General features: G+C 40.0%; 1 protein-coding gene across 2 annotated transcripts in view; it reads left to right on the plus strand.

Annotated features, from left to right (window-relative positions):
• The first annotated feature begins 6262 nt into the window (after positions 1 to 6262).
• PRICKLE1 (prickle planar cell polarity protein 1) overlaps positions 6263 to 12758 on the plus strand; it is a 29725-nt gene continuing 23229 nt past the window's right edge. The window contains exon 1 of one of the 2 annotated variants that reach the window (XM_015593205.2): positions 6263 to 6435. The gene's annotated coding sequence lies outside the window, so the exon portion shown is untranslated. Of the gene's footprint in view, positions 6436 to 12338; positions 12683 to 12758 lie in introns of those variants that run through there. The other variant, XM_006916883.3, reaches the window with a different exon arrangement.

The following is a 12758-nucleotide window of genomic DNA, read 5'->3' on the forward strand; positions in this document are numbered from 1 at the left end:
TTTTAAATCCATTTAATAGACATTTTTGGAGTATCTGTGCAGGACAAAACAATTCCACCTTCTCTGGGCATTACTGGATTGCAGCCCATAATATGCGCACTCCCAAATCCAAATCTATCTATTCCCATGGAAATAGGGTCAAGTGGTAGGCCCTTGGCAGTCATGTTGGATTCTAACCCCAAAACTGGAGGTGGCCGTTTTTTAACCTCATAGACTGAGGAACCACAAAGTCCTGTCTGTGAGGAGAGAAGCATAAAGTGGAAAGAAGCAGAGACAGAAGACAGAGGAAGAATACTGCCTAGACTTCTGAGGGTTTCCATTTCTGAATCGAAGTCATTTTCTGAAACTCAGCTACATTCCTGCCCTGTGTTTCCTGAGACATCTCTATATCCTTCCAGTAAATTATCACCACCCCACCTTTTTTCTCCTTAAATTCGTTTCTATTACTTGCAACCATAGAGTCTTAACTAATACAAATCTCAATTAATATTTTCAAACACAGCCAATTTTGCATCAAAATAGCTTTCTAATGTCCCTGCCATGCTCAGATGCCACCAAAAGAGAGAAGTAATCCATTTGTGGAATCAGTTTCATAGTGACCCTTGTTCCAGGCAGATTTTCTGCCCACTCAATGTGCTTTTGTTGGAAGCAGGTACCCTTTTGTTCCTTGCCAGAATATTCTCCTTAAAGACACTTGAATTAAAACTAAGCGATTTTCCTGTACTCTGCCCACCGAATTTCCCTGAACTAGAAGTTTCCTTTCCTGGCATCACTCCCAGGATGCCTGTCCAGGAGAGGCGCCTCTGAGCTTACTCTGGCTCTGTTTGCAGAAATCTGCCTTCAACTTTTACTGTCCCCCGCTTTTTAAGTACTTTCATATTTTATGATGTAGGCTTTTCCTAGGACCCCACTTTTCTCTGCATCTCGTCTCCCTTTTTAAAAACCCATCAGCAGAATTGATATTTCAGTGTGATCGTTACTATGTAGAACTTTTAAAATCCACATGTGATTTTTGTAAGGAATTAAGTTTTTGTTTCTTTTTTGCCACTGACTCAGAATTTAAACTAGATGTTTGTCTCAAACCTCTTTTGCCAACAATGCCCTTTGTCACATAATTCAATAACCAGAATCCCCTTGAATGATATGCTGATTCACTATAGAAGGACCACAGGGAGGTTATTCGTAGAGGTTGTAGGAATCTCACACTTGACCTAGGCTTCATCCCTTTATTAAGTGAGTTGAGTCAGTGGATGAAAAAGGTTTGGGGGTAAATCAAAGATTCCCACAGCTGAGAATTACCCCAGCAGCTGGGAATATTCTGATGGATATTGATTTGGGGAGAGGAATAAAGAAATAAAATGGAGTCACTAATAGCCTGCATTCACATTTCCTATGACTATAACAACCAGAAGAAAAGTTAGCTTGCATAATTTCTGTTACTCTTTATTTACTTTTGGTTGTTTTTTCCTTAGAACAGAATCCGAAGTCAGTAGCTCTTCACTGTCGTGTGTGTATGTATGTATATGTTACATTGAAGAGTTCGAAATACAACATATCTTGTGATGGTTTTGTAAGGTCTGTGCTCCTTTCTCAGTGGTTACTTTAGTTAAGATCTGTATTGTGACAGTCTATTTTGGGAAAATTCCAGGGATTTTAGTGTGTCTTAATTTCTTTACTACCCGGCACTCCAAAGAACCTATTCCCTTGTGTAAAGTGAGTGTGAGGGAAGTCTGGACATGCTCATCCCAGGTGGGAGTAACTTAGCCCAGGACTTTACTAGATAAGTAACAGGTGTGAAGTGTTGTCAAAAGGATCTTCTCTTTGACAGCTGAATTGAGCCATAAAATTTTTGAATAATTTATGCAAGTCTGTGGAAGCCCAGATATAGATTGTTAATCCAGACTTCAGAATGCACTAGTGTCCGATTTCACAATGAAATCCTAGAAGTTAATTTTTTATTGTGTCTCTTATCTTTGGCCTAGGTGAAAATATTCAGATTGCCTCATAAGTCAAAATTAATTTTGTAAACTGTTATCCATGGTTTTAACATCTTCTGTTTGCTTTTAAGTAAAATCAGAGTTTATCATAATCATATGTTTCAGTTCATATTTTAAAATATTACAAGATGGCCATGACTGGGGTTAAGAAACCTTTAAAACATCTTTTATTTCAGTTAACAGCTAAGTTTGCATACTCTTCTTGTAAGCTGGATTTTTTTCCTCCTCAGAAAAGAAAAGCAAAGCAACATGTGGTTTGTTATAGTCATTGCTCTTCTTAGCCTGTTTTGCATTAGGAGGTTATGGAAACCTAAGACTGAAAGCTCCATAAAGAAAGCCTTACGGCGAAGGAAAGAAATAGAGAAAAGAGACATCTGAAATCTGGTCCTTTTTTCCCATTTGCCTCGAAAAATACATTCCAGTGTAAAATGTGAGTCTCTGAGAGTTAGAACTAGAAAAGAGCAGAGAAGAAATTAATTATTTTTTAAATCATACCTTTTAAGTATCCTGGTTAAGTATTTCTGTATTTCCTCCCTTCATGGACATCTGGAAAACAAAACAAAATAAGTGTTAATGTCCATTCACTTCCAAGCTATTCTGTAAATTATCTGTCGGTTCCTCCTCTATTCAAAAGAAAAACTGCCACCAGCAATCTACCCAGTGAGGGTCATGGCTGACATACCTGTTGGCAGGTTCCTGGGAGTAACATGGCAGAGGTCCCAGCCCACTTTTTCCTAATTTCTCCAGGTAATGTCACCAATGATGGTGACAGTGAATACTTTCTCAATGCACAGAAAATTGGCAGGCTAGGTAGGCAGCACACTGGTGGTCATCTTGAATTAGTTTTCCTCTTATAATTAATTCAACTCTAAATTAAATTTATTACAAAGCAGCAGCATGAAAATGCCTAGATGTTCCCACTACAGGCTTTAAAGGATCCTGATATTTATGTATGTGATCATCATATTTATTCTCCCTAAGAACTCTTTTAATTAGGTATGAGAAACAGAGTGACCAGCATTTTTCTGTAGATTTTAATATGCCTGATTGTGAAAAAACAACAACTGCACTTCATGAATGGTATTCTTAGGGATTTGACAGTTTCATGTTGAGAAGATTCTTAGAAAAGAAGACAATCTTTAAGTGTTGCTTGTGTAGGAATTTGCCCTCCTCTTTTATCTTTTGAGTGGTATCTCCATTTGAAGAGATTGTCTAACCATATCACTGGATTCTTTCAAAAAAAAACTTTTGACTCTTCATATTCTAAAAACATGATATGTCATAAAACTATTTTCTAATGACATTTTCAGTCTTCACTAAATTGCTTCCCTCCCCCTCCCAAACATATTTTTCCAAAAGGTAGAGAAAATACTTCAGAAATTCCTGGAATCTTGTTAGAATTTATTGAAAGCTAAAAACTTCAAAAATGGTTCATGATGAAAAAACAAAACAAAACATGGTTTTTTCTAGTACATAAACAATAATACAATCAGCAGTCTTAAATTGGAACTAGAGTTTGTGTTAAGTAAAAATGTTTGCCGTTCAGTAGGAAGCAGATTATCTTTACAAGTCTGTGTGATGTAATATGAGTCTTCTATTATTTGAGCTCATCTGCAAGAAATTTTGTTAAGGGGACATATTGGGCATTAGAATTGCCCAGAAAAGCTGCTAGGCAGATTACTAATTCCATTGTCTTCTTTTTTTCATTTGCTGCAACTGAGCTGAAGGACCTTAAAAAAAATTTAAAAAATAATGTATTATGGTTCTGGGAGTTGAGCTGTAATCAATTTTGTCTGACAAGTTTATTAATGGCTGCATTACTTCAGTGCCTTTTGCCTTCAGGATGTCATGTGAGATGTGTTCAGTGGAATGGGTTACACACAAGTGATAAACTGAACCATTCTTATGATTTGTCCTTTCTTTAGCATAATTTGCCTTTAAGTTGAGGTGATGGGAAAAAAGAACCCATCCGAGTGATACCCATATTTGAGTAAGAGCTTAGCATGCCCTGATACTGGTAATGACTTAATAGGCAACAGAGCAACTGTTATATAACAGTTATACTGTTATACAACAGTTTTGTTGTATTTGGACAATAAAATGATTTTGTATCTATAGAAATTAAAATGATTCAGTGAACTGCTTTAAAGCACAGGGTCTCATTTGTCTGAGGGCCCCCAGGGTTGCAGATGGGGGTTGTCCAATTCCTTTGAGCTGACAACTCTTTGGTCCTAGAGGCCAGCAAAGCCAATATATTGTCATTAAGCTCCCCTAAGTGAGACTGACAGTTCTTGCTTTATTTCTACCTAAAATAACCGAGTATTTAAAACTTTTAGAATTATTCTTCCTACTTCCTGATGATGTTGCTGAAAGACAAGTTGGAGAAAGCAACACATTTTATTTTGCTACTTATAAGAAGCTCTGCTTTAAAAGCAAATAATATAGCAGTTTACAGGCTTTGATGTCAGACTAGGTTTTAAATCCAATCTCTTGAACTAATTAGCTGATGATTAGGTGGGTAAGCAACTTACCTTCTCTCATTTGTAAAATGAGGAATATAAGATCTACATTATGTTGTTATAAAGATTTTTTTTTTTTTAAAAATGTACAAAATTTAGTACAATGTCTAGCATACAAATACTCTATAAGTTGTTACATTTGCTATAATAATAATACGGGAGATTTATTTAGCATTATTGTGTTCTTAATATATCACCAAAGAAAATGTAGTAACATCACACTATACATCCAAAATGACATTCAATTCTAATACATACTTGACTCCTCCTTCTATACCGAGTCCCCACTGTCTTTAAGTCACTGAATACTTGTTGAAAGGAAAGCCCTATACCAGGCACTCAATGGAATGCCCCAAGGTGATGCTTCCTTTCCCTAAAGGGTGCTAAGGATGCTCCCAGCCTCCAGAACCACTCAGACCCCACTTTAATCCCTGACAGAGCTTCTTCACCATGATCATTTTCAGAGAAAGCACACCCAGGTTTTCCTTAGAAAATCCTTCACTTTCTAAAGCAGCCACTTTCACCTTTAGCCTAAGAATTATGTTTTGTCTCTGAATACTCTAACTTCCAGTTTCACTATCCCACAGACTCTGAGGCTGATGTTATAGATATCCTATCACTTTACATTTACGTTGTGCCTTAAAAATTATTCTTCACTGTGGTCCACAACAGACTATTAAGGATTTGGTTGTGTTTTAGAGGTTTGGATTTGAAGCAGTGTAAATGGGTGTTGGATCAGGCAGTTTTGCATATGGAACTATAGCCTATGCCACTTCAGGGTGTGTTACTTATGTAAATGACTGGAGAAAAGTCCACTCACGTAGTCCTGGCTTCTGCATCTTACCAAAATCCACTGTTTGTAACCAAAGTCCACTCTATCAAGTCATCTTTGTTATGCTCAATACTGTGAAATAACAGACGGGGTCAGATACTGCTGACAAGAAGCAACTAGTCTAGAGACAAGATTAACATATTTGAAATTATGAGCTGACCACTCAAGAAGGGGTGTCATGCTTGCTGTGGTCTGTGTTAATCCAGCAACCTAACATGACTGTTTCCACTCAGAATAGCTGGTTACTGAACTGTTTGGGACTGGCTTGGCTGAAGGACAATAGAAGCATTTGGGAAAGCTCTTTGAAGGAGCTGGAAACACCAGAAGTGTGTTTCTCAAAAAACATATCTCTTCCATACACTAATACTAACCAAAATAGTGACTATAGACCATCTTTATTGGTGCAGCTGCTGAGTGGAAAGGTTGAGCCTCTGGGTTATCCCAAAGCTGTCTGCACATAGGAAGAGCATCCCATTATTCCAATGAATAGAATTTCTGATTGCAAAAGAAAATAAGCAATAATTTTTGTGGAGGGACTGGCCTGAAAAGATGGGAGTCTTGTGACTAATGGAGGGTCCTGGAGCAGTGGCGGTACAAGCCCTTGGTCTAATAGGGCTTCAGGAGACATTTCCTGGACCTACCCTGAATCAAGTCTTGAAGTAAGAGTGAGCCAGGCAAATAAAAGTGAGTGGCTAGACAGCTCCAAGTAGATAAAACAGCAGAATTAGTCATAAAACAGCATGATATGGGTGGAAACCACCAGTTCCAGAGCCTAAAGTGAGGTATGGCAAGAGATGGAGAGAGTTGGAGAGATCAGTAGGGCCTGAAATGGAGGTCTTCACTGCAAAGAACCTTAATTTTATCTCGCGCAGGTGTTGGGAAAACTTTGACCGAGGGATTTAAAGTAGGAGGCTAGCACATTAGATTTGTGGTAAAGTGAAGGAGAAAGAATGCAGAGATGAGAAGACCTGAGGAGATGAATTAGGCTGCTGTAGCATCGCACGGTGCAGAAGATGGACGGCTGTAGTCATCAGGGTATGGAGGAGGGATGCAGAATCAACAGAAAAGTTAAAGGATGCAAAATCTGGTAAGTAATTGAATGAGGGTAGGCAAGAAGGCGGGCAGCTAGAGTACAGAAAATGTCCGTGATGATCAGGTTTCTGGCTAACTCGGTGGTACCATAAACAGGAGGAAGGAGGGTATTGATTCGGAAGTGGGTAGAGAGTATGATTTAGAAATTTGAGCTTTCTAAAGAGAGTTTCAGTTTAGCCAATTCATTTAAGTTCATATCAGATATTATCAGCCACAAAGAACAAATTACCTAAATGATAAATTTGACAAGGTTCCTTTAAATATCAAAACTGGAATGTTGAATCTCAAATTAGTTGACTCACTTTTAAAAAATCCAAATAAAAATAAAGAAAAAAAAGAATTAATAGACTGATAATCGAGATCTAACTGGGAGTGTTTAGTATGTGCAAGGTCTGAGTCAGGTTCGGGGGGAGATCAAATGAGTACAGAACAGTCACTCGCCACTCCACAAATATTTACTGAGAATCCACTATGTACCAGGCAAAGTGCCTAATGTACCAGGCCTGCGTGTCTCTGTACTTGGGATATATCACTACACAAAACAGACAAGATCCCTGCCCTTAACCCCTCTATAATTCAATGCAAACTCAGTGTCGAAGATACTAAAGCGCCAGGCATAAAGGAGAAAGGAAATATTAAAAGTAGCTTGTATCAAAAGACTGTTACTTATCTGGAACTATGTGACTCAGGACCAGCAGAATAATTTGAATTCCAAATCCTGGCCCTGACACAATCTAATTAAAGCTTGTAAACCAGTCTCCACTACAAAATCACCTCCTTTAAATTCCCACAGTTGCAGAAAGGGACTTGGGATCTTAGATAAGATAAAGAAATGTTATGGAAAGCTTTGCTGACCTTTTTCTTTTTGGCAAGAGGCTTCTGGCTGCTTGAAATAATTCTTTGCTGACACCTCTCTAAGAACACCTTGATTAGTTATAGCACACAGTTAACAGTGTTAAAAGCCAGCATGCCTTTGTTGGCCCAGATTTTCCCTTGTGGAGAATCAACCATTTTAGGTGGTGGAGAGTTTAAGTAGCATAAGAAAATAAACAGATGAGCGAAATAGCTTTGAGTGTGTAGTTCATGGGCTAAAGCAAAAAATATTGTATAATTTTAAAATTTAAGACAAAGCAATATTTGTTATTTAATGTTTTATATAAAACACTAACTGCTAGATTGTAGACTCCCACTTACACTCACTTTCCAGTGTCACCTTGATCTCTGCAGTAGCAGTTAGGTTGGATCTTGGACACAGATAATCTTCTATTTATGTCCCTGTTCCTTTCCTAACGATGGCCCTTGAGCTCTTTAACCCTAGAGGATGTAAAAACTATATTTTAGATATTGATTTTAAATATACACAGGAAGATAAACTTTGAGCTTAGATTTGTAAATGTTTTCAGATTACCTTGAGTTTGTCTCCCATGGGCCTTGAAAAATATTTGGGGTCTTGAGTTAGCACTCACATCAGGACTAAACTGTTGGTTGTCTTTCAAGTAAACCATGCTGACTCCTTTAGGGAGGTCAGTGCCCCATCTGCTTGTCCTCTGACCCCCACCATACACACAGGGCCACCACGAATCCATTTATTCACCCTCAGACACACTGTCTTGTCTTCTCTGCCCTTGATTACTGAGCCAACGTCTAGGCTGTTCCCTTCTGGTTACCCCACACTGTTCTCTCTGTCCTCTCTCTAATTAGGGCATAGATACAATCATGTCACTCTTCTTCATTTAAACTCTGTGGCTCCCCCACAGCCCCTAGAATAGCTTAGAGGTCCTGGCATGCACAGCCATTCACAGTCTGTTCCTGCCTTCCTTCAGGCACTGTCTCCCTCTGGCCTTTGCTTCCTATCTTCCTGTCCTCCCATCCCATTACCATGGGTTGAAGAGCTATTCATTCCTTTGGCCCTCAGTCTTTAATTGGCTCAACATGTGCTAGGCCCTGTTCCCTACCCCAACTCTACTGTATTAATTACCCTGATCAACTACTTTTAATCCTTAAATCCAGGTCAGATGTCACCCCACCTTCACACTTCCTCGATCTTCACCTTCTAACCAGAACGGATTAAGCAATATTTCCTATTAGTCTCATATTAGAATTTAGCCACACCTCAGTTGTAGTGTAATCACAGGGTATCATGATTTGTTGTGTATGTTGGAAAATAATTTTTCCCACTCATATATTTTGTTTTCTTTTTGAAATAAATCGAGATATAAATAGAATATGAAATTTAGGAAAGGAAATCCTTAAGTTAAGGGGGAAGGGTCTAGGTCTAATAGTACTGCCCTTCAACAAATATCTTTTGACTCAACCAAAGAATCTATTAATTGACAGAGAATAGATACTTTTAAGTGGAGTTAAGTATCCTAACTCCAAACTCAATGCATCAGGGTACTTTGAAGGAAGGATTTACCTCACAAAGGCAGTTGGAGTAGGGGGAGGAAATGTTTGGCTGGGAGGATTGAAGTAGTAACTCTAAAGAGGGACTGGGTGTAAAAAATGTTAAAGAACCAGTACTCTCTAATCACATTGCTTTAAATATAATCAAAGGGGAAAGAAAGTAATTGGAGACCTAGAGAAACTGCAACCTATTATAAAACACCATAATGCCTGTTAACTCTTGGAAGAGCTGATATCTGCCTTGGGGCCCTTCCCTGTGGGTGCTACAGACTCAGCTAATGGTAACTAGAACTTGCAAATGTGCCATGACCCCACAGGGTGTATGGCCAAACCTGAGGTACAATAGAAATGTTTAAAATTAACAAGAAAGAAAAATACTTAAGCTTTTGGTGGTAACAAATCTGGTAGCAAGCATTAAGAATTATTACGATTATTCCTCTGGCTCTCATTTCTTTATCTGGACAAGATAGAGGATCCCATAGGCTTTTGTCGACTCTAAAATTGTATGATTTTGTGATTTTTGAAAAAAATTTTAAAGCCATTTTAATTAGAAATTATATTCTAGATACAGGCGTTGTGATTCTATCTCTACACAGACCAACCCATGGCAAACACAACCAAACAGCTGTTCTAAGACTCTGTGTCCCCAATGAAGAGCAAAACTGTCACCCTACTTAACATTTTATATGCCAACTGTCTCTGAAACAGAGTGAGATGTTATTTGATGAATATTAGCGCCCTCGGTCTCCCTTTTCTATTAAGAAACTTAATGACATCCAATCATTAAATAGACTATTCCTAGATTGTTGGCAATTAGTTACAAATCCTTCCAAATGTCTGAGACCAAGAACAACTCTGACTCTTAAAACTAGAAAGCAGGTCTGTTTTACAAATGAAAAAAATAGGCACAGAACAGAAAAAGACCTCAAGGTCACTGTATACAAACCACAGAAGAACTAAGGAATAGCACCAAGGTTTGCTTTATATTTTGTACTTTATCTCTTTCTTCCAGACCCAATAGAACTGGCTGGCATTTGAGAAACAAATGCCCTTGGCATTTTTCTGTTTTTCTACCGTAGGCTCCTCTAGTAGGACATTGCAGTTCAGTCTGGTTTTAGATTAGAAACGGGTATGATATAGATGTGAGGGCCTGAGAAGAATGTCCAGAAATCATTCATTCAACTCATGTTTATTGAACTTGTCTGCTACTGCCTGGCATGACCCAGGTGCTGAGAATAAGATAGTGAATCTCTAAAGTTCCCATGTTCTAGCAGAAGAGAAAGACAACAAACATGGACAAATAGACATGTAATTCAAGCAAGCTAAGTGCTATGAAGACGAATAGCGCCAACAAAGGGAGGGATGATATTTGGGATTGGGGGCAGGGGTTAGAGAAGGCTTCTCTGAGGAGGTGACAGTAGACCAGAGACCAGAATAGGGTGAGGGAACCAAGTCCTGAGAATTTCTGAGCTTCCTTTCTCAGCCTTCCCTCAAGTGTGAACTGCAAGCAATGAATATTCCACCTGGCTGAAACAAAAAGGTGCTGATTGGAGTCCTTGCTCCCTATCCTTGCATAAGTTCACCCTTGACAATAACAATGCCTTTCAGACCAGACTAAAGGCTGTTAGATTCAGATTAAACATTAGTTGGAAGCTTTTAACTGTCTCCCAACTCCTTCATCACTAAAATCACTTAACAATAGACAATAAAACTGACAGTACCTGTTGATAATGTAACAAACAGTATTTATAAGTAACTGCGTTAGAGGAAGCACACTTTACAATGGCTGACATTTAATACTGATTAAGTGTTACTATGCTTTGTAGTTGGGAGGGTTCTGTGGCCTTGGCTAACTTGTAGCTCTCCTTTCAAAGCAGTTTCAAAAAGGATCCACCTGGCTTAAAGCATTGGCATGCTGAACCTCCCTTTATCATAATGATGTGATAGTTTAGGGTTTGACTTAAATTAATAACTGATTGCACATCTGTCCTATTGATACTGTCAATTGATGACTTCCCTGAGGAAGCCCTAACAGAATGAAATAGGAAAAGGAAGTCTAACCTAGGTATTCATGGTTAATTTCACAACTCCACAGAGGAAAGTGGTTACCTTTGAAGTCCTCCCCCAACCCTCCCACAAATCCCCACACAATGGGGGAAGTCTAGAGAAACTCTGTCTTAGAATTGGTCTTCAAAACTGGAATATATTGGCCAACAGAGTTACAAATCCTGTTGTCTCAATCTGTGTTTCCAAACCACCCCATCAACAGAGCCACTTTTTTTTTTTTTTTTGTCTCTGCCACTTTAAAAAAGTAACTAAAAAAAGCAACTTCTCAGCTGCCTTGCTTTGCAACCGAGATAACAGAAATTGGCCACAGAGGTATTTACTTGACTGCTCTATTTATGGCAACTTGTTTGTGTATTTTTAAATCAGTTACAATGGGCTATTGTTCAGTCGTATACTGCAGAAACATATATGTTGCAAACCACTCCCAAGGAATCCTGATGGTAGAAGGATTTTTCTTTTACCTAAAAAAATAAAGTAGGATACCAAAGAAATTGAAGGTATTGGTGACCATTTTAAATTGCTTTTATTAGCTAGCAAAACAACTATTGCCTCTTTTTCTCTCCATTTGCTTGTCATTTTATAACCTTGTGATAAGCTATTGTAGAAATTAAACTTTGTGGTTCAGAGAAGATTCAGACCTCTGCTGAATCTGCTGAATCTTATTACTAATCTGTCATTTCTGGGCTTGCTTTGGGGTTCTGGGGGTTTTTTATTGGTGGTGGTTGTTTGTTTGTTTTGCTTTTCTCGGTCCTTTCTGTGGACATCTAATGCCAAAGTTCACTTTCTCTTAAAATCGTTCGGAAGCAAGATTAGCCTTAGGTAAGGGGCACGTTCTTGTGTTTGAATAATGATATTCACTTAATCTACTTATAAAAATTCTTGTTCATGTACTTGATTAATTAAGTGCATCCCGTGACCTGGCTCCTTTTCTTTTGCTGTTATTTACTGATAAAAATAAATCTCCTGCGCTAAGCAGTAGGAATCACTCCGAAATGCAAGAAAAGTCCTGCGGAAAGAATTCATATGTTAATGAGCCCTTCCAAGTGAGAACTTGGTTAAACGTGCCATTTGCTGACATCATTGTTATGGGCAGAGTGGAGATGATTTCTTCAAGAGGTGGCTTTGCATATTCTCTCAGCGTTTTGTGGTCCGCGCGTGCACCTGCGGGAGGGGGAAGTTTACATAAGCGACCTGGGGTATTTGCTTCTTAGCTGTTCCCCTCACTAAGGGTCTCGCGGCTGTGGAGTCAGCGGACGGAGGTTGGTGCCCGAGCCGCGAGGCTGGCCAAGTGGGTGGGGAACTTTTCGAGGAACGTGCTCGCGGGACCTCGTGGAGACCTGCCAGGGGCACGGTCAGCAGTGACAGTTCCTGGAAAGAGGGCGGCGAGATCACGCTGGGCAGGCGCCTCCTGCGGACGGGAGCAGGGAGCAGAGCCGGGCCGGCATCGCGAGCCGGCGGGCCGACCCGCTGCGCTCTGCGGAGGGTGGGACCGGCAGGAAGCGAAATGGTTACTTTTTTAAATGCGGGCTCTGGTTACTTTTGAAGATCGCCGGCCCCTGGCGGGCTCCCGGTGCAGAGCGGAGACGGGGGGTATTCTCTCCGCGGTGGAGGATCCTGGGGAGCCGCAGAGCTCGGGCGTGGGGGATGCAGTGGCCTGGACGAGGCAACTCAAACCCGAGGGAGCAGAGTCAGCGACGCCGGCTGGGACAGAGGGTCTCCGGGGAGCAGTAGGACCTTTTCCCGGACCCCCACGGTTGGTCGCGGCTGCAGGGGTGAGGATCGCTGCGTTGTACCGAAAGTGGGCTGGAGGAGGACGGGCAGGGGGAGAGCGGGTCACGGCGGGGCGGG

The sequence above is a fragment of the Pteropus alecto genome, unplaced genomic scaffold (genome assembly GCF_000325575.1).
Source record: "Pteropus alecto unplaced genomic scaffold, ASM32557v1 scaffold196, whole genome shotgun sequence".
Classification (NCBI taxonomy): domain Eukaryota; kingdom Metazoa; phylum Chordata; class Mammalia; order Chiroptera; family Pteropodidae; genus Pteropus; species Pteropus alecto.